General features: G+C 38.8%; 2 pseudogenes; one reads left to right on the forward strand and one right to left on the reverse strand.

Moving 5' to 3' along the window:
* LOC146452299 (uncharacterized) overlaps positions 1-3,512 on the forward strand; it is a 4,247-nt pseudogene extending 735 nt beyond the window's left edge.
* Positions 3,454-5,087, reverse strand: LOC146452300 (uncharacterized; annotated as a pseudogene).
* Between the last annotated feature and the right edge of the window lie 239 nt (positions 5,088-5,326).

Below are 5,326 nucleotides of genomic sequence, written 5' to 3' on the forward strand. Positions count from 1 at the left end.
TTTCTTAGGCGTAAACAAAGACTTTTCTGAATAAATTTTTCCTTTAGGAAAGCTTTTTGTCTGTTTTTTCTTTAAAGCTATAGTATACAAGAGTGACAGGCCTGCACAACTCCCTAGCATGTGTTTCAGCCTTTTTATAGTTTGGCTCTCACGAGTATAATTTAATTTATCTTTGATTGACCGTCCTCTTCTGTAAGATATGGGGGGGGGGGGGGTCTTTGTAGATTTCTTTGAGCAATAGATGTTACTCTATTAAATGCAAGTCTTTCATGAGGATTATTTTTAAGGTTGCCATATACCTTTAGAGGTGTCTTGCGTCCAAGCGATGTAGCGCGTCCAGTTTAAACTGTAGATACCTAAACCCCTATATCTAATTAAAGCTTATAGAGCTGGCTATCAAACTATACCAAGAATTTTGAAATAAAATGAATTGTCAAATTTTACGCAACCTCTAAATGTGAGCATCTGAATCACCTTGCGAATTTTGTTTTTCCCTAATTCAATTTGCTCCTCAGTTTCCGGAACCAAAGCACTAAAAAAACGTGTCTGCGTTTTGCCATATTCAATTTCAGTGAAAAGTTACAGAACATTTTTGAAATAGGATAAAAAAAATGTGGAGTGATCATACAAAAATTGCTCTCGGAAAAAAAATATTTTGAAAGAAAAAGTTCGCAGACACGTTTTTGTTGTGTATATGTTAAACTAGCCACTGTCCAAATTTGAAGGCAAACGAACAAATTTTCTTTGAGTTTTAGCCTTTTAAAGTGTCCCCTTCATGTGAGAAAATTGATTCAAGAAAACAGTGCTTAAAATTCGACAATGGCTTTTATCGAGGTTGAGTATGCCGCTTAAATAATCCAGCGGTCTTTTGATGAGCAGATGTCAAAACGAGGCTATCGGGTCGAACTTGCAAGAAAAAGTGAGAGAAAACCTATGGAGAGTGTAAATATTACCCAAAATCTTCCAGAATCAGCCTTCTTTTCCGCTGAAGAGAAGGTCCAGTTACTCAGTGGTAATTGCCCACGGCACCTGACCAAAGAAAGACTAAAGGAATGGTTATCATACCAGAAAGGAACAGCAAAAGATGGTAGTTCGCGGTCGGACGCTACGAAGGCTGAGCTATCTCAAAGGTATTAAAGACAACGAGTCCAGGAGCGATTGCAGAATACCCGGCCCACTGAATATCTTACTTGAAAAAGGAGTGCTCCCGCAGTCCCAGAGTCAATGAATATTTAAACGAAGTGAGTAAAACAAGTGCTCCCGCAGTCCCACAGTCCCGCAGTCCCAGAGTCGATTGATATTTAAATGAAGTGAGTAAAACGAGTGCTCCCGCAGTCCCGCAGTCCCAGAGTCGATGAATATTTAAATGAAGGGAGTAAAACGAGTGCTCCCGCAGTCCCGCAGTCCCGCAGTCCCAGAGTCGATGAATATTTAAATGAAGGGAGTAAAACGAGTGCTCCCGCAGTCCCGCAGTCCCAGAGTGGATGGGTACTTAAATCTAAGCTTGTTTCAGCTCATCGATTGCTTGTTTCGGTTCATGGCTTAAAGAACGAGGTATATTCGTATTGTAGCGCGAAGACTGCGGGACTGCGGGAGCAGCATTAAAGAACATGACTGCGGGACTGCGGGACTGCGGGAGCAGCTATTCAAGTAAGATATTTGGTGGGCCGGGTATTCTGCAATCTAGCCCGAGTCCAACAAAGACTACAAGAACCTCAGCACTAAGGCTTTCGGTTTGTTTCGACATGGACACATCCAAAAACTGGAACTCTCTCGTGACGATGACAAAGTACATTTCCGATGTGACTGCCTACCTGAAATGAAAAAAAAACTTGAGGTATATTGTAAAACTCTCACTGTCTAATGATGGTGAACATGAAGGTGATATCGCATTTGCTAGCTGCCCCTGCCCAGCTGGCAAAGGTCCACTTGGTTCTTGTAAACACATAGCCGCCCTTTGTTATGCACTTGAAGAATTTGTGAGACTGAGGTGTACACGGGAATTTGAAACATGTACCTCAAGACTGCAAACGTGGAACCAACCGAGAAGGAGGAAGCTTGATTCGCAGTCAGTATATGAAATTGATTTTTCAAAAAAGATTTATGGAAGAGAAGAAAGGGACACTGCCAAACCTTTGAATGATCCTAGACGTCCATCTGAAAGGAACAATGATCCAAAAAAGGTCAGCAGAGAACTTCTTGATAATATCAAGAGGTTAAAACCAAATTGTGCTTTTTTTTTTTTTTTGCTGTCAGATGAAAAATTGTACCAAACAAAAAATGAAACTATTTCTCCAATTAAAGAGTACCCTGTCTCACTCACTGAGATTTTCGACCAAGCAAAAAGAATCAAGAGAAACCTTATGGTTAGTGATCAAGAGAGACGGAACATTTCAGTAGCTACAAAATCTCAAAGTAATTGTCAAGCATGGTTTGCACATAGACGTGTTCGCATAACAGCCTCTCAGTGCAAGCGAGCTATACTCAAGCCTTCTACAAGTCCAACAAAAGCAATGAAGGAAATCTTACACTATAACAAACAGTACCAAAGTAATAAGATGAAGCAGGGACTGAAAGATGAAAAGAAGATCTTACGACTATATGAAGACAAACTGGATTGCAAAGTCAGTGAGATGGGTTTTGTAATATCTCAAAGTCGTCCCTTCCTTGGGGCCTCTCCAGACGGGGAGGTAGATGGGGGACTAGTGGAGATAAAGCCAATCTTCCCAGGTGACTTATCTCTAAAGGAGGCAGTATGTAAACGTGGTATATGTAAAGATAGCACTCAGATAGCATGGGTTGGTGATCAACAAGAATCACAAATTTTACTATCAAGTCCAGTAGCTGATGTTATGTACTGGATGTTCCTGACTGATCTGGTACTATCTGACACTGTTAATCTAATTGTTTTACATGTTAAGAAAGACAGTAGATTTCTTTCTGATGTAATCCCAAATCTGGAACAGTTTTATGACAATCACATCTCTCTGGAACTAGCATATCCAAGAGTTTCTGATGGACTTCCAAGACTGAGTAAATTAATTAGTTGAAATGACTGAAATCAAGCAACTAATTCTAAAATTTTACATATTTTGTGCCTACTTAGGACATCAATAGACATAGATTAAGTCATTCAAACAATTTATTGTGCACATGTGTTAAAATTTCTCACTGAGTAGAGAGTGAAAAGTATTTTACATTTTTTCAAAGGATTAAAAGTTGCACTATAAAGGCTAATTTAGAGAGGAACATTTGAACTACAGTGAGTTGTTATGGGCTGTGCACAAACTTCATCTGTTGTACAGTTGTACCTTTTGTTATATTTTTATAAGGTACTGATGGAATATTCTCATGAAATAACCATTATTTGAATACACAGTCTGCTGTTTACTGTGTTATAGATTTAATGAAGGCAACTTTACTTTACCTAAGTCAAAAATATCATTGTCATTGCTAACCATCTACTAATGGTGGGAGAAAGTTTGATAACATTGCACACACAAAAAATATCATATCAATAATACCATTCCTGCACAATGTTATGGGGTCAAAGTCTAGAATATGGTAGTTTTTATTCTTTCCATGGCCCTTTCAACATGGATTCTCAGAGATGCTTTCCTTCTTGTTTCCAGTAGTTCACTTTCACTAAATTGACCTGACTCATTCATGAATGGAGGAAGATTCACTTTTACCCCTTTAATTGCCAGCATCTCTTGAATGTTAAAACCTCTATCAGCCATTATAACATCACCATACTGTAGTTTTGCCATAAGTCCTGACTTTTGGGTTAGTTCCTTGTCAGAAATGCTGCCACCATACAGGGTTGACACAAATGAAATCCCTCCTTTTGGTACAATACCTACCAAGGCTTTCAAGGTGTTGGTATTTTTGTATGAAGAAAATGTTACCTGTTGGGCTTCTGGGTTGTTTGGCTTTTCTATGTATATCTCAGTAGCATCAATTATTAGAGAAGTTGATGAATACTTCTTGCTAAAGCATTCAGGCATGTGTAATTTAACAATCTCTCTTGAGGGAAATGTATCAAGTTCTTTGAATCTGAAGAACATAAACTTGATCCAGGTATTAAGAATCTGAGATACTACGCTTTGGCACACTCCAAATCTAGCTGATAAGTCTTCTTCTAGTAGGCCAACTTTCAAACGATAAAGCATCATAAAAAATTCATCCTCAACAGTCAAAGCCCTGCTTGGTCCAGGTTTATATTTGTTTTTGATTTCTCTTAAATTTTGGGTGTTTTGGTAGTCTAAGTGAGTTGCTGTCTCTCTCCCCAGAAAGTCAAGAACCATCGAAAACACTTCATAGTTTTCAAATCCAGTATAAAACCGAAATAATTTATCATTATCCTTCACAGTTTCGTTACTGAAGGCTTTCTTCTTAGCTAATAATTGCAGCTCCTTCCTGGCACTTCTTTCTTCTTCAAGTTGTTTTTCCAGCTCTTGTATTTTGTTGTTCAACTGATGCTCTTTAGCCTGCCATTTCTCAAGTAAACACAAAATTTCTTCATCCTTCAACTTATGTTTTTGTTCCCAGTTTTCAGGTCCAGCTAGAGATAAATCTTCATTTTGTAGATGTTCGGTTCCTCCACCATCTGAACTAGATAACAAATCGGCGTTGTTCTCACCAAATTCAATGTTTTTCGACTCAAACAATATATGCAGCGATTTCACAGTTTTCCCTTTGTTCGTGTTTATCGTTGCTCTTTCAGTGGGCTTTTTCCTCTTTGGTTTTTCCGTACTAAAAATAAACTTCGTCGGTACGGAGCCTCGCTTTGAACGAGTTCTTTGTCCTCCCGGTGGTTTTGTAAAGCAACTGGCTTAAAAATGGTGACTACAAACGTAAGAGTTTTTGGTTATTGGAGTGTTCTCTCGACGTTGTTTCACGAGCCATTGTGCCAGCAATGTTTTTCTCCTCAGCGGAAGTGAATGCCATGACAAGTTCTTGCATTTCGGTTTGGAACTTCGATTTTGACATCCAAAAGCTATGCAGTGCTTAACCATGGATAAAGACACTCAAACGACGAAAAAATATTTAGTAAATGTCAAACTACGTATTCCAAGTCTCTAATATTTTCTTGTACTTCGGGGCGAGCGTGGCCCGATAGCCTCGTTTTGGCCTACGCTCATCGAGAGACCGCTGATTTCGAGTGCTCAACTTCGATAAGAGCCATTCAATTTATTTCAAAATTCTTAGTATAGTTTAATAGCCAGCTCTATTAGCTTTAACTTGATATAGGGTTTAGGTATCTACAGTTTAAACCGGACGCGCTACATCACTTGGACGCCTCTAAAGGTATATGGTAACCTTA

The sequence above is a fragment of the Pavona decussata genome, unplaced genomic scaffold (genome assembly GCF_977016875.1).
Source record: "Pavona decussata unplaced genomic scaffold, jaPavDecu1.1 SCAFFOLD_375, whole genome shotgun sequence".
Taxonomy (NCBI): Eukaryota; Metazoa; Cnidaria; class Anthozoa; order Scleractinia; family Agariciidae; genus Pavona; species Pavona decussata.